We start from the raw sequence: 27,943 nt of genomic DNA, 5'->3' as shown, positions 1-27,943 counted from the left end.
TAGGTTACAAACCGCAGATAATAGTTCAGCAATTTCTTATTTGAGTTCTTTTAGAACCTTTGGATGAATGCCATCCGGTCCCAGAGATTTGTTAACATTAAGTTTTTCTATTTGTTCCAAAACCTTCTCTAATGACACTTCAATCCGGGACAGTTCCTCAGATTCATCACCCACAAAGGATGGTGCAGATTTGGGAATCTCCTTAATGTCCTCAGCGAAGAAATCATTTAGTTTATCCTCAATGGCTTTATCATCCTTGATTGCTCCTTTTATATCTTGATCATCTAGGGGACCCGCAGGTCTCCTCTTTTATCCACTTAACACGGGTGTGGCCAATTTCCCATGGTCCTTAAAGTTTGTTTACAGTCACCAGACTTGGTTCAGTGTTCTGTGTTGTTATTTAGCACTAATTTACCCCTTAATATCTTCTAAGAGCCTAATAAGCAGTGGAAGTGTTGATAATGCTTCTAGACCGTATTGACCTCCTGTGATTTGGCAAGTTCTTTTGTTCGGCACTGGTCAGCTCCCAGGATTGCAGGACTAGAGATGTTCCACCTGCATTTCTTTTATAGTCATGTTAGAAACCCAGATACACGATCCATCCTTATCTATCACTGATAATTGTTCCAAAATAATGGATATGTTAAGAAAAATGCAATATTAAATAATAAATGTGATTGGTTGGTTCTTGAACAAGGTGCATGGATGCTCTGCTGTGTGGATTATCCAGTTTCTGTCTATCACGTGACCATCTGGGCAATGATATGAAATGAAATGAGAATGTGATGAAAAGGAGACTTTCTTTGGAATGAGGAGTACAGCTATTTCGGATTGGGAAGCCTAATCCGAACTAGCTACTCCATGCCGCGTGTAGCCGCACGGCACGGGGTTTGAACTAGCCGGGATTTAAAAATGGCGGCGCCCGGCTTATGCAAATGAAGCCCGGGAAATTCAAATCCCGGGCTTCATTTGCAAGTGTGGTATGCCTACATTACCCTCCTAGTTCGAATTAGGAGGGTCGTGTAGACATACCCTAAGATTTCTATTGTTGTTTTTTACTGGAGCAGTCAGCTGTTTGCCATTATGACTTTCTGAATATGTGGAAGGTGAAGAAAAAAAACAAAAGGAAGGCTTATAAAAAGAGATATTAAAACAAGAGAAGAGAGCAGTAAAATAAAGGGAAGATGAAATCCTCCCTAATGCAATATAGTTTCTGATTTTTCTATCAAAGTCGTTTTTTAGAAATTCTTAGAGACAAGTTCTGTTCAAAAATTTCCTCCTTTTTTCTGTTTGTACATTCCATAAATTGCATCCATCACATTGTAAGAAGAACACAACATGCTGCACTAAAACCTTACCCAAAGCCCATTGAAGTCAATGGCAGTCCATGTACTTTTGATCAGTTCCTAAGTCTTTGTACTGTGATGAAGAGAAAATTTCTGAGGTGGTATCAGTTAATTCCAGATAGACATAACCTATTGTATTTTATTTTTGTGCTGTATATTGCTTAGCTAGAGAGGAATAAAGCTGAAGGAGATGGTATTATTTATTGTGTTGCCATTCTGTTGTTGCTCTTGCTAAGACATTGACTTTTAACATTTCCAGTCATAATTTTCCGGGCCAAATCATGTGTTTTGGAATTATGTACATATAAATTATTACCATTTTCTTCTTGACAAAACACTTTGATGCTATTTGCCTTTTTGTAACTTCTCTGACACCTTTCTCTTCCCTGTCCAGTAAGAATGTTCTACCTTGTCTGCAGCCTGAAGCTTAATAACAATACAGAATGCAGGCTCATTTGCAAAGCAAATATCTGAAGAAGAAAACTGAATAAGAAAAACAAATCACTAAAAAATGAAATAAACAAGAAGAGGAATGGAATGTCACTTTCTTTCATACTTCAGACTTATATCTGAGATGAGAAAAATACTCCCGTAAGACAAGGCTGCCTAGAAATGCATTGTAAGAGACTCTCCAAAGAGGCATTTAGGTAGTGACTAAGATAAATGAAAACAAATCAAATTGCAAAGCAATACTTTCAGTTTTGGGGGGAAATATAGCCATAATTTTTCCTTTCGGTTCTCATCAAATATTCATCATAGGCCATCTGTAGGTGGAGATCTACAGTAGCGGAACCATTAATGGCAATTTAAAACAGCTTTATATCGTATGCAACTGTAATTCTGAATCTATAACCTTTATTGAACCAACTGTTTAAAGAGATCTTAATAAGGCACTATTTTTGTTCCTGTAATCAATTGCTGGTGCAGTTAATTGTGGGTGTGCCTGAGAGGAATTAGTTGTCAGACCAATAGTTCACTGGACCTGCAACTGGCAGCCCTATATAAAGTTATATGTGTAAAATCAAGAGGTAGTCTTCAAGTTTGTCCAATGAGGTTGAAGACTGTGGTTTGTTTCATGTACTTATACAGTCAACATTGCAGTAGTATCTAAGCATATTATAATTGTTAGGATAGTGCCAAAATATTATTGAGAATGGCTGTGATTGCTATGAATGAATACAGTGAATGTGAGTTTGGTATGGCTTGACTTATCCGAAATTACTAGAAGATTTTGGGACCTGTTAGCATCAGACAGCTGGTATGTAAATTTACTGAATGTGCTGAAATTGCACTTGAATGGTTAATGAAAGGCTCTGTCCATATGTGTGTATATCATAGTTAAAACTTTGGTAGGTCAATAGCCAGTTCACAAAAGTAAAGACGATTCTGAAGACATTTGAATAGTGAACTTGATACAGAAGGACCAGGGTTAAAATAGTGATAGAAATGTAGCCGTGTTAGTCTGGTGTTGCTGAAACAAAATACAGGACTATGTAGCACTTTAAAGTCTAACAAGATGGTTTATTAGATGATGAGCTTTCGTGGGCCAGACCCACTTCCTCAAATCAAATAGTGGAAGAAAATAGTCACAGCCATATATACCAAAGGATACAATTTTAAAAAAATGAACACATATGAAAAGGACAAATCACATTTCAGAACAGAAGGGGGATGCCGGGGGGGGGGGGAAGGAAGGTGAATGCCAGTGAGTTAATGATATTAGAGGTGGGGAAGGGTAGATGTCTGTGAGTTAATAGTATTAGAGGTGATAATTGGGGAAGCTATCTTTGTAATGGGTAAGATAGCTGGAGTCTTTAAGTCCCCTGCGGAGAGTGTCGAATTTTAGCATGAATGCCAGTTCATTCATGCTAAAATTCGACACTCTCCGCAGGGGACTTAACAAAGACTCCAGCTATCTTACCCATTACAAAGATAGCTTCCCCAATTATCACCTCTAATACTATTAACTCACAGACATCTACCCTTCCCCACCTCTAATATCATTAACTCACTGGCATTCACCTTCCTCCCCCCCCCCCCCCCCGGCATCCCCCTTCTGTTCTGAAATGTGATTTGTCCTTTTCATATGTGTTCATTTTTTTAAAATTGTATCCTTTGGTATATATGGCTGTGACTATTTTCTTCCATTATTTGATCTGAGGAAGTGGGTCTGGCCCATGAAAGCTCATCATCTAATAAACCATCTTGTTAGTCTTTAAAGTGCTACATAGTCCTGTATTTTGTTTCAGGGTTAAAATGAGCCTTTAGGATGGCACCACATTAAGAGCTTAAGTGAATGATTAATGAGATGGTAAACAAACTGATCTTTGGTCTTTGCCCATTTTACCACCCCCTTCTAAAATAGTTATCAGAAAAACCAATAATGGAACACCTACAGGGCATATTTCTGGGACATGTGATTACTTGGATTAGTTAGTTTCCTAATAAATATTTGAAGAGATTGTGATGCTGTAAGACAGGGGAAGAGAAAAGAAGAAAAGAATTCTCCATCTAGTACTATTTGTTATATCTGCTTTATTTGCCAATCAGTAAGGCCAACATAATAACTGAGGGTATGTGTATAGTATAGAGAAGATTGAAGCTGCTGCTATGGATCTTCCAGGGTTTGAATTAGAGAGTCTACTGAAGACATGCTAATTCGAACTGAGAAGGGAATGTCGGTTGATGCAAGTAGTCCTGCTTCCATGAGGAGTAAGGGAAGTCAAAGGGAGAGTATTCTCCCTTCAACTTCCTGTAGCGTAGACAGTGACAAAAGTCGAATTAAGATACTTCACCTTCAACCTTATCCCATAGTGTAGACATACCCTGTGGGTCTATTTTTGGAGAACTGAGTTTTATTAGACCTATTACTGCTTGTGTGATTCTTTCTCAGATAAATTGCTCTTCATTGAACAAACTGAATTCAGATTTTCAATGGTATCAGTAACAACCTGTCCAGCGGTGGTTCATTAAAGATCCATTTCAACAATAATTCCATACAACTCTCTGAGGTACTTATCAAACACATTTTTCCAGTAGAGAAACTGAAATAATGAGATTAAAGAATTGCTCAAGATCCATAGTACATCTACACCTTGAATGCTGTGTATATCAGAAAATATATATTCAAATTGGAAAAGGGTAATAAAATTATTAGGGGGTATGAAATAGCTTCTATGTGAGACGATATTAAAAAGACTTGAGTGTTCAGTTTAAAAAAAGAGAGATGACTAAAGGGAGATATGATAGAGATCTATAAAATCATGAATAGCATGGAGAAAGTGAATAGGAAAGTGTTATTTACCCTGTCACATAATAAAGTGACTAGAGGACACCCAATGGAATTACTAAGCGGTAAGTTTAAAGCAAAGGAAAAAAACTTACTTTTTTATGCAATACACAACCTGTGGAACTCATTACTATGTAATATTGTTAAGGCCCAAAGCATAATTGAGTTCAGAGAAGAACTGGATAAGTTCATAGAGGAAAGGTTAATCAATGGCTATTAACCATGATGGGAAGGAATGGTGTTCCCTAGCCAGAAGCTGGGAATGGGTGACAGGGAATGGATCACTTGATTATCTGTTCTGTTCATTGTCTCTGGGTCACCTGGCATTGACCACTATGGAAGACAAGATACTGAGTTAGATGGACCTTTGGTCTGTCCCAATAAGGCTAGTCCCATGTTCTTACTAAAGACCCTGAATGGAATTTTTACAAATACTCTTCAATGATCTAATTCTACTCTTATCAAAGTCAATGGGAGCTTCTGATACAGAGTAAGGCCCAGTGAGCCTGTTTAAAAATAATCCTATCACCACATTATCATTATAGCAAATGAATTAAACAAGTTATTCCCCTCCTTTTAACTTCCAGTAAATGAAGGTGGATAAAATGTAAATTACTCTAAACCATTCATGAAATATGTTAGATGAATATAAAACCATATCTTAATATATTTTGAAGTCTATCATATTGCATAAAAAATTGTCAAGACCTGGAAAGTCCCAAGCAAGACAACTGATGGAGAACAATAAGGTATCATGCTTGGATGCTTAGTCATAAGGAAATGGTAAACTAGGTTTATTTTCTTAGCTCTGGGAAACCTTTCTAAGCTTCAAACACTGAATAGCTTTGAAACTTGTGAATTTATAGGGAATTTCAGGAAACAGTCCAATTCTGAGTCCAATTCTTTTCTTCCCTGACACAATTCAGAAGTGAACTGGATCTATATCAATTTTAGTGTTGTGAACCAAACCTTCCTGTTTCTATTTCAGTGTTTTAAAGTTAGGTTCAACCATTTAATTTGTCTTTTCAGCAGTTCCCTTATTTGATAAAAAAAGAAAACATTTTGTGTAACATTAACTTATATTAATATAAAAGTTTGAATGATTCCTATTAAGTGACCTGTCAGGTACTTAATGAAAAGAAAGCAGAAGAGCTACAGAAGCATTTTATATGTATTGTTTACTGAATATGCTGAGTCACAAACTTCTTCCTCTATTTATTTCATAAGAAAAATAGAATTTACTAATTTCTTGTGGAATCCCATTGCATATAAGAGCATATCAATAGTAATGGTATTCAGTAGCAATACTGATTCCAAAACAAAATTCTTATGGCCAGAAACAAGAAACTTTGATCATTTTAATATAAATAAATGGAATACAGAAACTGTGAAGTTAAGCTGATAACCAACTTGTATTACACCAACTTCTGTCTTTGGTATATATCACTTTGGTATATATGGTTGTGCTAATTTTCTTCTACATATTGATCTTAGGAAGTGGGTCTGGACCACGAAAGCTCATCACCTAACAAACCATCTTGTTAGTCTTAAAGTGCTGCATAGTCCTGTCTTTTGTTTCAGCTAGACCAAACTAACACGGCTGCATCTCTATCACCAACTTCTGTAACATTCTTGTGTTGGGGTTCTCTCCCTTCATTTGTAGGAGGAAACTCGCTAAATCAAGATATATATTAAGGTAAAATTCATTGAAACAAAATCAGTAGGCAGCTGAGGAGAAACTCTATTTTGCTGCTTTAGTATATTTTTAAAATCTATATTTGCATTTTTCTTATAATACTTACGCAAAGATTACAAATGACTGGAGCCGCAGGGCTTATTGCTGGCAGTAACACCATTTTACTGTCCCTCTGGTATTAGCTTCCAGACATTGATGATCTTCACCTCTACTCTTTTCTATTACTTTGTTCAAGCCCTGATGATTTTGTTAACTTTCATGTTATTCCCCAGACACTGATTTTCCTCTAGCTCTTTATTTTTCATTGCAAGTCTTGATAGTCTCGCTTTCCCATCCAACACCCAATATTTCTCAGGCCACAGTATTCTAATTAAAACTGTGTATTGATGTAGTACTTAGTTCGGTTTAGTAGTGCATTAGTAAAGTAAAAAGTAGATTGGTGGGTGAAGTTTCACACAGCAGTCTGAGACATTTAAATTCAGTTGTTGAAATGGCTTAAAGCATGAAAAATGTGTACTTTTGTTCAGCTAAAAGTCACAGGGCCACTCATTTCCCATCTCTGTGCACCCACTGAACATGGAAGGAATAGCAGCCCCATTGAATCTGTTCTCTAAGGGTACATCAAACAGCAGCATTATTTTGGAACAACTAACGTTATTGCAAAAAAACAACCAGCGTGTTTACACTACAAGATTTTATTTTGAAATAATAGCAAGCTGGAGGATTTCTTACTCCAACTCCTGTAACACTCATTTTATGAGGAGTAAGGGAAGTTGAAGGAAGAGAGTTCTTCCTTCAACTTCCTGCTTTGTAGACAGCACCAGAAGCCAAAATAAGCTATTTCTACTTAAGCTACCCAATTGATGTAGCTGAAGTTGTATAACTTAATTTGACTTTAGCCCTGCTGTGCAGACATACCCTATGTTACATAAAGAAATATAGTAATTACATCTTTCTGTTTAACAAGATGTTGCCATATTACAGAGTGGGCAGCATTACAATACCCATCATATGTTACTTCTAGTGATTTTCTTTTGTTGGGGAGCATTTCTATAGACACACATTTAAGAGACTAGGCACATCTATCAAATGCTAATATTTAAAAACATGGACAGACATACTATTTTTTTTGTTTGAAGATTAATGTACTTTAAGTATTGAATAAAAGATACCCAAAGACCTAGATATCTGTCTAATTTGTTGGGAACATAATTAGTGAATCAGTTTTTCCATACCAGAACTTCCCATATTTTAACCATGTCTCTCTGGATGGGCTATTTTCCTTTTACCATAGCTGAACAACTACTAGCCAATGAGACATTAGCATTTCATTTTCTTTTGTGGGACCATTTCCACTAAGAAGATCTAGGAGGATTATCAAAAGATCATTTGGTAATAAATATCCAAGGATAATGCATTTTATTTGGTTATGAAATGCATGCCACTACTCTTTAATGTCTGGAAATGTCCACCAAATATGCACAAAATCTTCTTTTTCAACAGTTTCTCTAATATTCATCCCAGTTTAATCTGTATGTTTTGAATATATTAAGGTATAAATGCAGGGCTTTCTCTCAAAGCACATTCTGTGTTATATTAGTACCTGATTGTAGATAACAAACTTCTTGTTAGCTTCAGACTTCTCCTTAATCCTGCCTATTACTCATGGCTATCACAACCTGTACTGTGCCTCATCCAGTTCACTAAGGGTACGTCTAGACTACAGGCTTTTGTCAACAGAAGTTTTGTTGACAGATACTGTCGACAAAGCTTCTGTCGACAAAGAGCATCTAGACTACATTCAGTTCTGTCGACAAAGCAAGGTGCTTTGTCAACATGGCAGTGTAGACGCAAAGAACAGTTTAGATGCACTAACACCTTCTGTCGACAGAACTCTGTCGACAAAAGGCGTTATTCCTCGTAAAATGAGGTTTACCAGCGTCGACCAAAACTGCTGAGTTCTGTCGACATTATGTCGACAGAACTCAGCGGTAGTGTAGACGCAGGTTTAGTTTTGTCCACAAAAGTCCAGTTTTGTCGACAAAACCCTGTAGTCTAGACACACCCTAAATGCTCCCAGGAACAACTACATGAGTAAAACCTGAGTATCACTGAATTCCTGAATGAATTTACACACACAAATTATAGACAAAAACTATGGGGGAGCCTATGGAGGAACCCTCTTCAGAAAGCAATAGCTGAACTCTCATTACTCATTCTCATATCTTTGCAAGATTGTGGAAAAATCATGAAATAAATAGAGATACTGGAGTTATGGCTTATTATAAATTAACCCAGGATTTCCTTCTTCCCTCTGCTTTTTTTCTTGCTGTATACACTCTCCCCACACACACGCACACTATCTGGAGAGGTATTAACAGGCCACTTCATCTTCAATGGTACCTTGAAATATATGTTAACTACTTATGCTAAATAATCTGTTCCACTTTAAATTTGAACCAATAAAAGTTATTACCACAGCCACTGTAGTAAGTTGGGGGTCAGTAATATGGAGTCAGCACGCCTAAGGCCTGCAATATGGAAACAGCAACAGGCCTGCAATCTAATGAGCAAGACTTTGGTTCAGTAACACAGGAGCCAAGAAAGAAGCCCTATTGATAATTCTGTGATTGTGTAAGTTAGGTCGAGCATGGAAGGACACAGGGAGGCACTGGGTACAGACTGTAAACCAAAGGGGAGTAGTGGAACATCTTAATAAGAAATGTCTTGGTACAAAGACTCCCTAAAAACTAATGCACATACCAACCTAGGATCAGGACCAGGTTGAAATTGACAGCATGAAGGATAGTAAGTAAGCCCGCCTTCAATAAGGTGAGGGGTGGTAACTAGGCAACAGAGGGTGGTAACCTGGTACGTAAAGAAATGATGTAAGTTGTTTGTACCTGCCTATAAAAGGACACCGCAGAGGGTGCTCTCTGGCTGACCTTGGGGGAAGGGAGGCGCACTAGGCGCCTGAACGGCAGCTGTCATTGCCTGAACTTACAGAACGCACAGTAGCTTAACTTTGACTAACTGCTGTTAATATCTGTTATATGGCAATAGGCCTGCCCGGTGTTGGTACCTTGTCAACGCAGGCCTTAGTGCCCAGTGGAGTAACATTGTACTGTTACCAACGGGTAGAGCTTCGCATTTGACAATAAACCTGCTCGATTGATTTCAAACTTTGCCTGCATCTGTCATTTCCGGGGCCTCTCAGAGATCTCTTGTGTTGACCCAAGTGCCCGGGGTCTAACACTGTAGATAAAGGGAGTACCGATTGTTACGCACGCAGCCGAAAGTTTATCATCACCAACGGAGTAGAGGTCCTGTCAGGAGCGCGCCAGGATGACCCTGACCAGATGACGCTGACACTGACAGTCCAGACCACCGAAGGTACCGAGGTACGAAAATACCGAGGTGCGACAGCCACCTTGTCTCATTCTTTAATTTGGCAGTTCCAACTGTAAGTCTAAACTGCTATGCAGTCACTTGCAAGCTGCAGAAGTGCAATGAATGACACAGAGGGCTGAAGATTTCATAATGGACCCTTTCCAGTGGGAATGTAACTGAGATTGATAATCATAGAATACTAGGACTGGAAGGGACCTGGAGAGGTCATTGAGTCCAGTCCCCTGCCCTCATGGCAGGACTACATACTATCTAGACCATCCCTGATAGACATTTATCTAACCTACTCTTAAATATCTCCAGAGATGGAGATTCCACAACCTCCCTGGGCAATTTATTCCAGTGTTTGACCACCCTGACAGTTAGGAACTTTTTCCTAATGCCCAACCTAAACCTCCCTTGCTGCAGTTTAAGCCCATTGCTTCTTGTTCTATCCTTAGAAGCCAAGATGAACAAGTTTTCTCCCTCCTCCTTATGACACCTTTTTAGATATCTGAAAACTGCTATCATGTCCCCCCTCAAACTTCTCTTTTCTAAACTAAATAAACCCAATTCCTTCAGCCTTCCCTCATAGGTCATGTTCTCTAGACCTTTAATCATTCTCTTTGCTATTCTCTGGACCCTCTCCAATTTTTCCACATCTTTCTTGAAATGAGGTTCCCAGAACTGGACACAATACTCCAAATGAGGCCTAACCGGCGCAGAGTAGAGCAGAAGAATGACTTCTCGTGTCTTGCTCACAACACACCTGTTAATATATCCCAGAATCATGTTTGCTTTCTTTGCAACAGCATAATACTGCTGACTCATATTTAACTTGTGGTCCACTGTAACTCCTAAATCCCTTTCTGCCGTACTCCTTCCCAGACCGTCGCTTCCCATTCTATACGTGTGAAACTGATTGTTCCTTCCTAAATGGAGCACGTTGCATTTGTCTTTATTAAATTTCATCCTGTTTATCTCAGACCATTTCTCCAATTTGTCCAGGTCATTTTGACCCTATCCTCCAGATTAGTTGCAGTTCCTCCCAACTTGGTATCAACTGTAAACTTAATAAGCGTACTTTCTATACCAATATCTAAATCGTTGACTAAGATATTGAACAGAGCTGGTCTCAAAATAGAACCTTGAGGAACCCCACTTGTTATGCCTTTCCAGCAGGATTGGGAACCATTCATAACTACTCTCTGAGTACAGTTATCCAGCCAGTTATGCACCCACCTTATAGTAGCCCCATCTAAGTTATATTTACCTAGTTTATTGATAAGAATATCATGCAAGACCATATCAAACACCTTACTAATGTCTAGGTATACCACATCCATCACTTCTCCCTTATCCACAAGACTCGTTATCCTATTAAAGAAAGCTATCAGATTGGTTTGACACGATTTGATCTTTACAAATCCGTGCTGGCTGTTCCCTATCACCTTGCCACTTTCCAAGTGTTTAGAGATGATTTCCTTAATTACTTGCTCCATTATCTTCCCAGGCACAGAAGTTAAATTAATTGGTCTGTAGTTTCCTGGGTTGTTCTTATTTCCCTTTTTATAGATGGGCACTATATTTGCCCTTTTCCAGTCCTCTGGAATCTCTCATGTCTTCCATGATTTTCCAAAGATGATAGCTAGAGGCTCAGATACCTCCTCTATGAGCTCCTTGAGTATTCTAGGATACATTTCATCAGGCCCTGGTGACTTGCAGGCATCTAACTTTTCTAGGTGATTTTTAACTTGTTCTTTTTTATTTTACCTTCTAAAATTACCCCCTTTCCACTAGCATTCACTATGTTAGGCATTCCTACAGACTTCTCGGTAAAGACCAAAACAAAGAAGTCATTGTGTATCTCTGCCATTTCCAAGTTTCCTGTTACTGTTTCTCCCTCTTCGCTGACCAGTGGGCCTACCCTCTCCTTGGTCTTCCTCTTGCTTCTAATGTATTTATAAAACATCGTCTTGTTTCCCTTTATTCCCGTAACTAGTTTGAGCTCATTCTGTGCCTTTGCCTTTCTAATCTTGCCCCTGCATTCCTGTGCTGTTTGCCTATATACATCTTTTGTAAGTTGTCCTCCTTTCCATTTTTTATGAGACTCATTTTTTATTTTTAGATCGTTCAAGATCTCGTGGTTAAGCCAAGGCGGTCTTCTGCCATATTTTCTATCTTTTCCGACATAGCTTGCTTTTGGGCCCTTAATAATGTCCCTTTGAAAAACTGCCAACTCTCCTCAGTTGTTTTTCCCCTCAAACTTGATTCCCATGGGACCTTACCTATCCGCTCTCTGAACTTACCAAAATCCGCCTTCCCAAAATCCATTGTCTCTATTTTGCTGTTCTCCCTTCTACCCTTTCTTAGAATTGTGACCTCTATGATTTCATGATCACTTTCACCCAACCTGCCGTCCACTTTCAAATTCTCAACCAGTCCCTCCCTATTTGTTAGGACCAAATCTAGAACAGCTTTCTCCCTGGTAGTTTTTCAACCTTCTGAAATAAAAAGTTGTCTCCAATGCAGTCCAAGAACTTATTGGATAGTCTGTGCCCTATAGTGTTATTTTCCCAACATATATCTGGATAGTTGAAGTCCCCCATCACCACCAAATCTTGAGCTTTGGATGATTGTTAGTTGTTTAAAAAAAGCCTCGTCTACTTCTTCCACCTGGGTAGGTGGCCTGTAGTAGACTCCTAGCATGACATCACCTTTGTTTTTAATCCCTTTTAGCCTAACCCAGAGTCTCTCAACATTTCCATCTCCTATGCCCACCTCCACCTCACTCCAAGTGTGTACATTTTTAATGTATAAAGCAACACCTCCTCCTTTTTTTCCCTGTCTATCCTTCCTGAGTAAGCTGTACCCTTCTATACAAACATTCCAATTGTGTATTATCCCACCAAGTTTCTGTGATGCCAACAATGTCATAATTGTACTTATTTATTAGCACTTCCAGTTCTTCCTGCTTATTTCCCATACTTCTCGCATTTGTATATAGGCAACTAAGATCCTGATTTGACCTTGCCTCCCAGTTTTGCCCTGACCCTCCTTTCTCTCTGCCATTGTAGCCCACGCTCCCTCCCATTTCCGACCCATCTCTCAGGTCTCCATGTTCTCCACTTACCTGTGGGCTCACCTGTCCCCGTCGAACCTAGTTTAAAGCCCTCCTCACTAGGTTAGCCATTCTGTGTCCAAATAGGGTCTTTCCCTCCTCAAAAGGTGGACGCCATCCCTGCTTAGCAGTCCTTCCTGGAATAGCACCCCATGGTCGAGGAAGCCAAAGCCCTCCTGGCGACACTATCCTTGCAGCCAGGCATTCACCTCCAGGATGCACCTGTCTCTGCTTGGGCCCCTACCTGCGACAGGAAGGATCGAAGAGAATACCACCTGCATTCCAAACTCCTTCACCCATACTCCCAGAGCCCTGTAGTCACTCTTGATCCGCTCAGTGTCACACCTCGCAGTATCATTTGTGCCCACATGGATGAGTAGCATGGAGTAGTAGTCAGAGGGCTGGATAATCCTCGACAATGCCTCCGTAACTTCTCGGATATGGGCTCCCAGCAGACAGCATACCTCCTGAGATGAAATGTCAGGGCGACAGATGGGTGCCTCCGTCCCCCTCAGAAGAGAGTCTCCGACCACCACTACCCTACGTTTCCTATTCGCAGTGGTGGCAGCAGACCTCCCAGCCGTGGCGGTACGGGGCTTCTCCTTCTCCAGTGTAGGGGGTGATTGCCGATCTCCTGTATAAAGAAGAGAATAACGGTTTCCTGGTACCACGGTGGGAGGGTTTGGAGAAGGGGTGGAGCAGTGCCTGCTGCCAGAAGTAACCAGCTCCCACTGTCCACCGTGAGCAGTCTCCTCCTCCACCAGCAGTGTATCCACAGTCCTGTGTACCATGACAGCTACCTCAGCTGTCTCATGAACATGGTCCAGGAATTTCTCATGGATGTGGGTGCTCCTCAACCTAGCCACTTCCTCCTGCAGCTCTGCCACCTGCTGCCTGAGAGATCCACCAGCAGGCACGTTTTGCTTTGGATGATCTCCCCAGCCTGGATATCAATAAGTGGGAATTGCAATCCACAGTACCTGCAAAACCACACCAGGATCTGGGTAGAGTCATCCATGCTCAGGTGCTCTGTCTGGCTACAGGTGCCGGTGGAGGAGACAGAAGCAGTGCTGGCACAGGTGTTGTGGGTCTTCCTGACCATCGTAGGCCTTCCTCTGCCAAACTCCCTCTCAAACTCCCCTGTCTGCAGCTCCTGTCTGCTTCGCTCCCTGGTTGCTCTCTGCCTCTCGCTTTGAAATCCTGCTTGCCCAGGCCAGGCCTGCCCCCGATGAGTCACACAGGGGAAGGCTGACCAGATGCAATCAAGAGAGCAATCAAGGGAATAAAAGGTCAGGCACTCAGTCCCAACTGCCACAGCAGCTGAAAATGAAATTGCAGTCACCTGAAATCAAATTCAGAACTCAACAAACAAACACAATTCAAACAGTCTAGCAAACTCACTCACACCAAAAGCGAGTACTCTCACCAAGTAGCCTGTTCAGTGGTGGGATCTGTTGCGGTCCCTCTCAAACTCCCCTGTCTGCAGCTCCTGTCCGCTTCGCTCCCTGGTCACTCTATGCCTCTGGCTTTTAAAGCCTGATTACCCAAAGCTGGTTCCATCTGCATGACATTTAAAAGCGATGCTAAATAAGTTTCAAATTTAGGACACATCGTAAAATCTTTAACCTGATTCATGTCCCTGTTGATGGCCTTATTAGAGAGGGCAATGACTGAAGACTGAACTGGCTTATTATTTTTAAAGAGGTCCACAGCTGAAGCCCACTGATGAGACAATTTGAATTGCTGCTGCCCATTCTGTCAGTATCTGTAAATGAAGTCAAAGCTAGGATTTTTCATAAGTGCTAAGTTCATGAACTACCGGAGATGCTTTGACAAAGCAAACTGTATGATCGAGATAGCAAAGGCTACACTATGAGACATATCTTCTGCTATTAATTGCTATGTACAGAAAAGGGAAGCATATCTTGCCACAATATGTGAGGCTCAGATTCAACTCAGAGACCAAGAACAGTCTGAATGGACTGAGAGCACTGCTAGATGAACTACCAGAAATATTTATGATGATGGGGAAGCTAAGGAGAGCAGCTAGTTGCAGGCTGAATAATTTCAAACTTTAATCCACTATGTGCATTTTAAGGTTCCTAGTCACGAATGACTTATGCTCTGGGTAAGGTCAATTTCCTCAATAGTGTGGATACCCATGGGAAATTGGTAAGATATGGGACTATTTATAATGTTGACACAGTAATTTGTAAAAGTAATCTCTCCTTGTGTAGTTATCAGAAAGATACTGAGGATCCTGCTGAAATGGATACTTTGAAAATTCAGAAACAAGAACAAGGGCTAAAATCAGAGCTCAGTGCCTGTCCAAATAATAGCAGTCATCTATTTGTATAAGGCATTAATAGATGTACAGCCAGTCTAATGGCTGGACTGGCTGAATATTTCCAATCAATTTTAAAGAGTGCATGCTTCATGTAATAGAAAAAAACATTCCAAAAGATACTGCCACCCTTTACTCAAACTTAATAGTGACTCCATAAATAGTTTCAGCATAGGCAATATGACTGGCCCTAAAGTAGATAATTTCTAAACTACCTGTTTGATCAGGTATACAAACCCCACCATGGGCAACAAATGGCACTACTTTGGCATCACATGTAGGAACTATTCCTAATGGAAATGGATTGAAAAGCAGGGGGAATAGTTGATTGGGGGGCAGACCAGATAAAAGAGCAGGCCTACAACCTGAAACTCTAGCAGAGGAGAGTTGAGGGAAGGCAGAAATCTCTCCTTAAGACAACTCCCCAAAGAGTGGAGTAGTGTCCCCCAGAGTTCAGCACTGAGACCAGTGCTGTCCAATATATTCATACATTACCAAGAAACAGGGATGTACAGTCAGATGGAAAAGTTTGCAGATAATAAAAAATTACTACCTGATAGTTAAGTCCAAAGCAGACTGTTAAAAGTTACAAAGGGATGTCAACAAAATGACAAATGAAATTCAGTGTTGATAAATGCAAAGTAACACTTACTCTGTTATATATGCAAAATGACGGGGTCTACATTAACTGTTACCACTCAGGAAAGAGAACTAGAGACACCATGGATAGTTCTCTAAAAAAAACCGCTCAATGTGCAGCAGTAATTTGAAAAAAATGTTGGGAATCATTAGGAAAGGTATCAGTATTAACACAGACAATATCATAATGCCTAGCACACCTATGGTGCGCACACATCTTGAATATTGAGCAAAGTTTTTCTCACCTCATCTCAAAAATATATATTAGAAAAGAAAAAAGTACAGAGAAGAGCAACAAAAATAATTGAGGATACAGAACATCTTATATATTTAGTGAGATTATGAAGACTGGGACTGTTCATTTTAGAGAAGATATGACGAAGGGGGAGCGTGATAGAGACCTAAAAAATCATAAATGGTGTAGAGAAAGTGAATATGGAAGTGTTATTCACTCCTTCACATAACACATGAACCAGGGATCACCTGATGCAATTAATAGGCATTAGTTTAAAACAAAAAAAAAGGAAGTACACCACATAATGCATAGTCAACCTGTGAAATTCTTTGCCAGAGGATGTTGTGAAGGTCAAAATTATAACTGATTTCAGAAAAGAAAAGAATTAGATAAATTCATTGAGTATTCAATGGCTGTTAGCCAAGATGATGCATCATCATGCACCAGGTGTCCCTCAGATTGCTGGATGTTGGCACTGGACAACAGTGAAAATTTCCTCTTTCTGTTCATTCTCTTTGAAGCATCTGACATTAGCCATTATCAGAAGATCAGATACTGGGTTAATGGATATTGGTCTAACTGAGAATGGCCCTTCTTATGTTCTTATACCTTATTCCCATATTCCTTCCTCTTATGCAGATGTGAAGGGGTAGACACAATATGTCCTTTAGTGTTTAATGGAAACGCTCAGTGAAGTCCATCACTTAACCTTTAGCTTATTTGAACAGTTTGTGACTATTTATTGAACCAAAGATGAAAAAAGGATAAAGTTGTCCTCAAGTGACTGAAAGAGGTGGTCCAAATTTGCTCTCTGTGGAAACGTGCTAGGAACAAAATCCAGAAGCAAGGTGGGATGCTAGAGAGCTTAAAAACTTCCACAAGTAGGCATGTAGGTCCTGGAAAACAAACAAAATCTACATGTGGAATAGTGGATAAGTTACTAGAACTCTTAGGAATAAAGGCTTATGTTTACTTTGATCTCTGAACAATAATTGATTAAAGAACTGATAAACCTTATTTGCTGGAGTTGTATACCAATAGGCATAACTATCATATATATATATAGTAGCCCAGTGTCTGTGCATCTGCAACGCTGACGTACATGGCCACACCAACTGGCCATGTATGTCAGCACCCTGCCACCCTTCCCCTTTTGCCATGGTGCTCTGCACCGCTCAGCTGGGCCCCGGCGGGGAAGCAGGCGGTGGCAAGCGGCCGTTTGAGGTCCGCACTCCCCATGGGGAACTCAGACTCCAAACGGCCGTTTGCCGCCGCTTGCTGCCCCGCTGAGGCCCAGCTGAGCAGTGCGGAGTGCCACGGCAGAAGGGGAAGGGGGTCGGGGCGCTGACATACATGGCCAGGGGGCAGGGCCATGTAAGTCATTGCCTCCCCTTCTCCTCCCCCATCATGGCCCGGCAGAGGGGCGCAGCACTCAGCCCAGCCACCACGGTGGGAGGGGAGGGGGGAATGCGGTGACATACACGGCCGGGGGGGGGCTGTGTACATCACCCCCCTGCCTTCCCCTCCCGCTGTGGCGCTCAACTGAGTGCTGCGCTCAACTGAGTGCTGTGTCCCTCCACCGGGTCGCCGGGGGAGCCAGCAGCACAAGGGGCCATTTGGGCTCTCCCGCAGTGGGAAGGGAAAGGGGGTAGGGCGGTGACATACACAGCCCCGCCCCCTGGCTGTGTACATCACCACCCTGTCCCCCTCCCTCGCGGAAGCCCAGCTGAGCAGGCAGGACTCAGCCGAGTGCCACGGTGGGAGGGAAGGAGAAGGGGGGCAGGGAGAGATGGAGGGGAGAGAGAGGCAGGAGGAGAAGGAGAAGAGAAAGGGAGAATGAGAGACAGGAGAGGGAGAAGAGAAAGAAAGAGACAGAGAGAGAGACAGGAGGTGGAGGAGAGCTGAGGGGGTGGGAGGCAGTAGGAGGAGAGAAAGAGAGACGGAGTGAGAGAGCTCAGGAGAGAAGACCTGAAAATCCCATCTTGTGTCGGGCTAATTGGCTAGTATATAAGAGTAATAGAGTCAACTCATATGTCCTTGCCTTGGCAAATTCATCATTAGCGTGACATATCAAACACCATAATATACATAAGAATTGTATCTACTCATTTTATATATGAAAGAATGATAGAATAAGTATAATGATATTTTAAAACAATGTTGCATTACAATATCCTGTGTTCTAAATGCTTTACATAAAATATCAAAATAAAACAAGCAATATTTGTTTATTTAAGTACTTTCCATTGTAAATGGCCTTGGCTGCTTTTATATTTCATAGTACTGTACTGTCAATGTGAGTGCAAGTGAAACTTTTGCAAAAACAAAAATGCAAAATACAGAGATCAGGATAAAGTTTTTCTTGGTGTATCCTGCCTACACTGGCTGCTTTGAGTACAATACTACATGTTAACCACAGTTTTTAGCAATCTTTTTTTCCATTGTGTAAAGGACTTTATTTTATGTTACATTCACTGCTCTGATTCAAAAAGTATAATGTAAATGGCCAATTTCCTTCTTGACAGGATTTTTCCCAGGAAGAAAACTTTTCACATTAACAATGCTGAGCCAACACCATCTCAGTTTAATTGCACTGACATCATAACAGCACCTTGGCAGCAGTTATGCTTCCAATAATGTATATAGTGTATGCAATTAAGGTACAGAATCCTAACATCATCAGTCTATGCTTCCTTCTGAATCTAAATACTGTCACTGAATATCTCACTGTGCAAATTTCCCTTGGAAATCCATGGGATTTTGATTACTAGAAAATTCACATTGTGTAACACTGAGGCTGTGTCTATATTGGCAAGATTTTGCACAAAAGCAATCGCTTTTGCGCAAAATCTTGCCATCTGTCTACACTGACCTCGAGTATTTGCGCAAGAACACTGATTTTGTAATGTCAGAACACTCCTGCTCAGGGATAAGTCCTTTTGCACAAGTGTTCTTGCACAAGAGGCCAGTGTAGACAGGTAACATCAATTTCTTGCGCAAGAAAGCCCAATGGCTAAAATGGCAAGAGAGCGTCTACACTGACACGGATGCTTTTGCGCAAAGACACATGCCAGTATAGATGCTCTCTTGCGCAAATACTTTTAACAGAAAAACTTCCATTAAAAGTATTTGCACAAAATCATGCCAGTGTAGCCTCACAGTTTTCAGTGTCAATATCTACTGCGTACATTGTGAAGAGAGGGTATGAGAGAGGTTGTGTCAATTTTAAATATAAATACTGTATTTTGGTCATTCTATTTACTTTTGTCACACCACCAATTTGTTTTAAAGCTAATTTTAGAGAATACAAAGAACCAGAAAATGCAAAGAGAAAAAAAATCCCTCCCTCAACTACCATCTGCCCCAGAAGAACTATTGGTTTTATTGCTGTTCTCTGATGAAGATCTTAACAACATTCCAGTGCTTTTTGTTTTGTTTTCTATAAGATTTTAGGTTGGTGACCTGAAGATCATGTTTCATTGCAAGGCAATTTAGAACACGAAAAACAGATTTTAATGGAAATTGTACCCAGCTTTTAAAAGGAGTGGCACAAAGACATATCATTAGTAAATTTTATTTGAGTTCATGGAGTCAAGACATAGAGATGGGAGGCTTAATGGAAAGTGTGATGAGCTGCTTTTTCATTTTTAGGAGTAGACACATCTATTTCCTATTTTCTGGAGCAGTGAGATCACAGACAACACAGAAGTACTTAGAGTAAAATTTTAACTAAAGAGAATTTTAATCCTATTTTTCAAGTAATTTATGTACAAAAATGGGGATTCTTGAGTAAGAGTGGAGAGGTCATTTTCCCTCTAGATTTGGCAATGACATGTGACCACTGCTGGAATACTGTGTCCAGCACTGGTGTCCATAATTCAAGATAAATTGCAGAGGATTCAGAGAACAGGCACAGCCATGATTACAGGATTAGAAAACATGCCTTATAATGATAAATTCAAGGCATTTGATCTATTTAGCTTAACAAAAGAAGATATTTGATTACAGTCTATAAACTATAAGTATCTACATGGGGAACAAATATGTAATAACAGATTCTGTAATCAAACAGTATGATTAGGTGGCTAGAATTCAAACCTTCACAAATTCAAACAGGAAATTAGAAATATATTTATACAGTGAGAATATTTGCACATTGGAACAGAGGTGATGTGGTGATGTCATTGTCACTTACTTACACCATTCTCTGGGTAATGTAGAGATCCTTGCTGCATTATGAAGCAAAATGCAGGACAATGTAGCACTTTAAAGACTAACAAGATGGTTTATTAGATGATGAGCTTTCGTGGGCCAGACCCACTTCCTCAGATCAAATAGTGGAAGAAAGTAGTCACAACCATATATACCAAAGGATACAATTAAAAAAAATGAACAAATATGAAAAGGACAAATCACATTGCAGAACAGAAGGGGGATGCGGGGGGGGTGGGAAGGGGGAGGAAGGAAGGTAAGTGTCTGTGAATTGCTGATATTAAAGGTAGGGAGAGTGGGATGTTTGTGAGTTAATGGTATTACAGGTGATAATTGGGGAAACTGTCTTGGTAATGGGTGAGAAAGTTCAAAGTCTTGTTAAGTCCTTGGTGATAAGTGTCGAATTTTAACATGAATGACAGTTCAGAGGATTCCCTTTCAAGTGCAGATGTAAAAGGTCTTTGTAGCAGAATGCAGGTGGCTAAGTCATTTAGAGAGTGTCCTTTCTGGTTAAAGTGGCAAGAAACTGTTTTCTCTTTGTGATCTTGTCTGATATCTGTTTTGTGGGCATTAATCCTTTGGCGAAGTGTCTGAGATGTTTGTCCAATGTACATAGCAGACGGACACTTTCGGCACATGATAGCATAGATTATATTTCTGGATGCGCAGGAATATGTGTTCTTGATCTTATTACTTACTTGGTTCATTATGTGGGTTAGGCTGCCCTAGTATGTATGTGCTCAAATAATTGTAAATCACTTGTTTACAACTATTCTGCTTGAGAATGGCTAGTAATGGTCCCTTAACACCTGACTGTTGGTCACTACTCCTCTGCCACTGAAAGACTAGTCTGTGAGTTTTCTTACTCACATGTTTCACTAATGAACATATGTAAAATGTCATAACTTCATATGCAGTGATGAAAAAATATACATGACAACAGGACAGCACTGGTCAACCAATAATACTTTTCCAGTGATACTTCACAAGGCATGCTTTGTACAAGATTTATCATAGTTTTGTATAGGTGGCAACCACCATAGCGTAGACTGTCACAGATATCATTGCAAATGTGATTGTTCCTAGAGTTTCCCTGTAGGACAATGTGGTCATGTCTACACTAGGAAAGTATTTCAAAATTAGTAAATTCAACTTAAATCCTGATTTAACAAAGTCAAACAGCGTGTCCACACTATGGGGAAGCCTTGAAATTAGTCCAAGGCAGGCTCCATTAATGTGGACATGCTACCCTGGACTTAGAGCCCTAGGAAGCACTGGGGAGTAATTAGTTCAAATTACTCTAGGGAATAGTTATTTTCAAGTAGCAGCACCAGAGCATCCACGCTACCATTATTTCAAAAATAACCATTTCAGAATTAGCATTATTCCCAACGAAAGGCAGGAATACAGATTTGTAATTACATAGCCTATTATTTTGAAATAACCGGCTTGGAGATGTGGACGCTTCACTCATCAATTTGACCTTAGAGGGGTTATTTCAAAATAAAGTCTTAATGTAGACCAGGGCTCTGTGCCACAGTATTTAGCTCCCTCTGCTCAAATAGAGAATCATAGAATCCTAGGGTTGGAAGAGAACTCAGGAGCTCATTGAGTCCACCCCCTGCCCAAAGCAGGGCCAACCCCAACTAAATCATGCCAGCCAGGGCTTTGTCAAGGTAGGATTTAAAAACCTGTAGGGATGGAGATTCCACCATCTCACTAGATAACCCATTCCAGTGCTTCACCATCCTACTAGTGAAATATTTTTTTCCTAATATCCAACCTAGAACTCCCCCACCGTAACTCAAGACCATTGCTCCTTGTTCTGCCATCTGTCACTACAGAGAATGACCTCTCTCCATCCTCTTTGGAACCTCCCGTCAGGAAGTTGAAGGCTGCTATCAAATCCCTCCTCACTTTCTCTTCTGCAGATTAAATAAACCCAAATCCCTCAGCCTCTCATCATACATTATGTGTTCCAGCCCCCTAATCATTTTGGTTGTCCTGCACAGGACCCTCTCCAATGCGTCCACATCCTTTCTATAGAGGGTGACCCAGAACTGGATGCAGAACTCCAGATGTGGCCTCACCAGCGCCGAATAAAGAGGAATAATAACTTATCTAAATCTGCTGGAAATGCTCCTCCTAATGCAACATAATATTCCATTAGCCTTCTAGGCTACAGGGGCACACTGTTGACTCATATCCAGCTTCTCATCCACTGTAATCTCCAGGTACTTTTCTGCTGAGCTGCTGCTTAGATACTTGGTCCCCAGCTTGTAGCAGGGCTTGGGATTCTTCCATCCCAAGTGCAGGACTTTGCCCTTGTCCTTGTTGAACCTCATCAGATTTCTTTTGGCCCAACCCTTCAATTTGTTTAGGTCACTCTGGATCCTATCCCTGCCCACCAACATATCTACCTCTCTTCCTAGCTTAGTGTAATCTGCAGACTTGCTGAAGGTGCCATCCATCCCCTCATCCAAGTCATTAATAAAGATTTTAAACAAAACCAGCCCTAGAACCGATCCTTGGAGCACTCCACTTGAAAACAATTGCCAATCAGACATTGAGCCATTGATCACTATCCGTTTGGCCCGATTATCTAGCCAGCTTTCTATCTACCTTACAGTCCATTTATCCATTTAGATGCTCTAATTTTTCTTCATCCAAGTTTGTGCCACATAATCCTCTTGCTATTATGATGCAGCATTAATCACCTTCTATCTTTATTCAGGATTTTGACACCTGAGTTTAGGAAGGTTCAACTGGTCAGCCCTACGGTCTTATACAGCATCTAGAAACTATCACCACAGAACAAGGAATTTTTGCCTTCACCAGGTTTGCATGATAAGGCCCAATCATTCAGAAGGCAGAAAGTAAACTATGTTGCTTTAAACCAGCTGAGGTTCACTTTCAAATTCAGGCTGCTTATTAGGATTCTAAAGAAATGACCACTGAAAATAAAGTTGAAGTTTTAAAATATTGTCTCTTAACAAAATGTTCCTCACCTTTTATTCACCTATCCAATTTCCATTTTCACAGAAATGGGATCAGAAACCTGCTGGCAGTCAGCAGGTGATTGAGAGAATGTTCACAGCTTTCTGCCCCTGGCTGTGTCTGGAGAATTACCATACACGTATGAAAAGAGGGAGGGAGTGAAGAAAGACAAACTTCAAAAGCAGAAGCCCTGTTCTCAGATATGTACACTAGCCTTCCAGTGATGTGAACAAGAATTGCATGGATGAATCTGAAGACAATATTGGCCCCTAGAGAAGGACAAAGTTTATTTTTTGTGATGTTCTATGGAATTTCATATTCACTGTTTGATGTGGTTCTGTACTCTCTCAAATTTTACTAGAGTGCAGGAAAGGGATGTAATAACCTTATTTCAAAGGGGCCTGATCTTAGGAGAGAGTCTCAGGTTGTGTGTGAGCAAGAGCAGTAGAGAAGGCAATAGTTGGGACCCGACTGTGGAGGGAAGATTTGGTGGAAGATGTCCAGAGAGCTGGTTCTGAAAGATGAATAAAAAATCAGATTGTCACTGGCATAAGGCCAGGAGCTGCAGCTGTCGCAGAAGGAGGTTACCACATAGGGTGTGTCTAGACTACAGGGTTTTGTCGACAAAAGTGGACTTTTGTCGACAAAACTATACCTGCGTCCACACTACCGCTGAGTTCTGTCGACATAACGTCGACAGAACTCAGCAGTTTTGTTGACGCTGGTAAACCTCATTTTACGAGGCATAACGCCTTCTGTCGACAAAGTTTCTGTCGACAGAAGGTGTTATTGCATGTAAACTGTCCTTTGCGTCTACACTACCATGTCGACAAAGCAGCTTGCTTTGTCGACAGAACTCAATGTAGTCTAGACACTCTTTGTTGACAGAAGTTTTGTCGACAGTATCTGTCGACAAAACTTCTGTCGACAGAAGCCTGTAGTCTAAATGTACCCACAGTGTCCTCCAGAAAAGTGTCAGGCAACTGCATCTGTGCAACATAACTGATGAAAAGACATTGCAATAAGACACTATTACCTTTATTGCTTCTGTACTGGACTTCCACCGGGAAGCTTGGATGGGAAGTGTTGGATTGATCTTTTATTGCAACTTACAGTCATTGAACAAAATTCTGGCTGCATTGAAATCAATGGCAAAACTCTCATTTACTGCAGCAAGGTTTGACTTCACTCGTGCTGATGTTTTCTGCTACTTTAAAAGCTTTTAGTAAAGTGGTTATTTGTTACTCAGAAGGTACGTGCTTTTATTAGCACCCATGAAAGGCTGAAGCCTACAGAGCTTGCCTCCAAGCTTATAGTACACAAAGCACAATACCATACATGCACAGTCAAGAAGTTAGATTTTAAGGAGAGAAAGGACCATCAGATCTTCTAGTCTGCCCTTCTGTTTTTCACAGGCTGCCAACTCCACTAAGCATCTGCACACTAAATCCCACACTGTTAGCTTAAGCAGAAAAAAATGTAGGGTGAACGTACACTGGGGGACCAAGGAAATTTGAGAATGTTTGCCGATGGGGTTGTAAAATCTTTCAAATGGCTTCAGAATTCATCCCTAAATTCAGAGAGGGAAATACTATTTTTTCAATGCAGATATGTGGCCAAATGTTGTTTGGGAATAAAATAAGGGCCCCTTTTTAAGTTTTTTGAGCATCGCATGCGCATTTTTATGGGATTATTTGGTCCACCGTAAAATAAAATTCTTGGCCAAATTACAGATCTTTTAATCTGATATTTCTAATAACCTTCATAAAATAAGAAGGATACCTTTCTGCACTAGAAATGTGCCTAATAAAAGTGAGAGAGAAGTCTGACCATAGGAGTGGGAGTCATTTCCTGGGGTATAATTCAAACTCTGACACTTAATCTTCCTGTGGTCTTGGTCAAATGTCTTAAGCTCTGTTGCCATAAAATTTCCATCTCTACAATGGAAGTAATACACCAGATTCCTGCTTAATCTAACTATGTTGCTGGCTATCGATGAGTTATCCCAGGGTTAAATTTGACCAGTTAAACATTTACCAACCTTGCACATATGTTGACAATTCATTGGAGATGTTAATAAAATATTATTATTTTAAAATATGAACACTGTCATTTTATAAATATCCTAGTGCTAATGTATGTCTTTATAACCACTGAAAAATTGTTTAACTATTTTGGCCTCAGGAGATTTATGATTTCCACTGCAGCAATTAGTCTGTCATATTAATTGTGATCATTAAAAGAATGTGTTGCAAGTTTTTTTTTTAAATAGACATGATATCTCTTGATAATATATCAAATGCTTTTTAAAACGGACATATGATATTTTTCAATATGTGTCAAGGGTCTGTCTACTTGCTGTGCTTTGTTTCAGAGTCTTGCACTATTACTCAAGGAAAGATTGTTTCCTCATTCATATGTAAATCATTGTACTGATTCTCATCCAAAATCTTTAGCCTTTGCTGAAAATTAGTCTTGCAGGACACAGAAAATTGTGCAGGTTCTGTTTGAGCTTTTAAAACCCCTGGTGCATTGTACACATTTCTTTTGGCAGACAAGTTATGACACAGTGACAAAGCATGGTGTCAGCATGACCTTGCTACCTGATGCAACGTATCAGTGAGAGCTACCATGAGACAGCCCTGGATGAGAGTTGGAAATTGTTGCAGTGAATTACCTCAAGGATTAGGCTATACGCATTGCATGGTTTTAAATAGCTACGGTGCCTGCTTCTTCATATAATAGTTTGATTTTCCCAGTTTTGCATATAATCATCAATTGTATATACAGCTTAGTGCCAGACGGGTAACAACACAGAGAGCCCTGTCTTCCTTCAATAGCCATTGATGGCCTGGACCCATGAAATCAGCACTGTTCCATTGCAGAATGGGTGCTCGCACCCAGTATGGGCCTGCACCTCAGTGTGCGAGAAACACTCTGCCAGGAACAGGGATATTCAGGTGGCAAGGTTAGTAGAATTGCAACTACTCACTAGGCACTTTCCCCTGAAGACAGGGAATGATGCATTCATCCTAGCATCTCCTGCCGCACTGAGGTGTAATTACTGACTGCATGTTCTGGTGTAGGAGAAATTTCTTCCACCCTTTCCCCAAAGTATATATTAAAAAGGCACCACAACTTGGTTTACCTATTGGGGTCAAGGTTTGTGCCCAGACAGAGACTGGCTATAGGTGAGTGCAATAAACCTAAATTAAAATGAGTCAGGCACCTAAGCCCCAATTTTAGGCTCCACTGCAATGCATAGAATTTCTCCTTGGCTATGCTCTAACCAGTAGGATATAGATATATGCTCATACTTGTGCTCTCTCTTTGACCCAAATTACTCTTTAAGATTTTGTCTTCACTTTCATGTGTGTGTCTTTCTCTCTGCTGGGCTGTGTCTAGACTGCATCCCTTTTTCGTAAAAGGGATGCAACTTAGACATATCGCAATTGCAAATGAAGTGGGGATTTAAGTCCCCCCTGCTTCATTAGCATAAAAATGGCTGTCGCTTTTTTCCAGCTCGGAGCTTTTCTGGAAAAAAGCGCCAGTCTAGATGCGGATCTTTCGGAAAATAAAGCCTTTTCCAAAAGATTCCTTATCCCTCTTAAAATGAGGGATAAGGGATCTTTTGGAAAAGGCTTTATTTTCCGAAAGATCAGCGTCTAGACTGGTGCTTTTTTCCGGCAAAGCTCTGAGCTGGAAAAAAGCGGCAGCCATTTTTATGCTAATGAAGCAGGGGGGATTTAAATCCCTGCTTCATTTGCAATTGTGATATGTCTAAGTTGCATCCCTTTTACAAAAAAGGGATGCAGTCTAGACACAGCCCTGGTGTCCCCATTGCTGGAGAATTTCCCTGCAGAGGGAAAGGCACTGTCAGTGGAAAGAAGCAGGACCTTACTCTGCTAAAAATAACAATGTAAACATGTGAGATGTTGCTGGTGTGAATAAAGAGTTATGTATAGGGTTGCCAGGTGTCTGGTTTTGAACGATACAGTCCAGTATGTGAGCTTTCTGTCTGGGAAACAAATTGAAAAAATATAAATGTCCAGTATTTTCTAAATAAGATGTAATGTAGATTGTGATGTAATGTCAAGTGTGTCCGATATTTTTTTTGAAACCATCTGGCAATCCTATTATGTAGCGTATATACCCAAAGGTTCTGGCATGTCTATATTCTACTTTCTGATTTCTGTACTTCTATTTCACAGTCCACTCTACTATTTATACCAGTGGTTGTTGGACGTGCAATGTGTGTATGCCATATAGAGTTATCAATCCTCCATTATTGTCCTGGAGTCTCCAGGAGTTAAGAATTCATTTTTAATTAAATATTATGCCATGCGGTGAAACTTCCAAGAATATGTCCAACCAGAACTGGTCATTCTAACTCTCCATGCAAGTATAGCCATAGAGAATGAGAGAGAGAGAGAACACACACAAAGCAAGGTATTATAATCTGATGGCTAGCACACAAAATCAGGTTATGGGAGTTCCAGGATCTTTTAATTATTTATTCAGAGTGAAACAGCTTCATCTGGAGAGACTGAGGGAACCCTTGCCCTATCTCCTCATACATAAGAATATCCCACAGCCCCAAAATTAGACCACTCAGCTGAGATGGCAGATCTCTGTTCAGATTCCTCCTTCCCCTTGTCCACATTAGGGAATTGAACT

This window comes from Pelodiscus sinensis, chromosome 2 (assembly GCF_049634645.1).
Source record: "Pelodiscus sinensis isolate JC-2024 chromosome 2, ASM4963464v1, whole genome shotgun sequence".
Taxonomy (NCBI): domain Eukaryota; kingdom Metazoa; phylum Chordata; order Testudines; family Trionychidae; genus Pelodiscus; species Pelodiscus sinensis.
Note: the sequence above shows the minus strand (reverse complement) of the source record.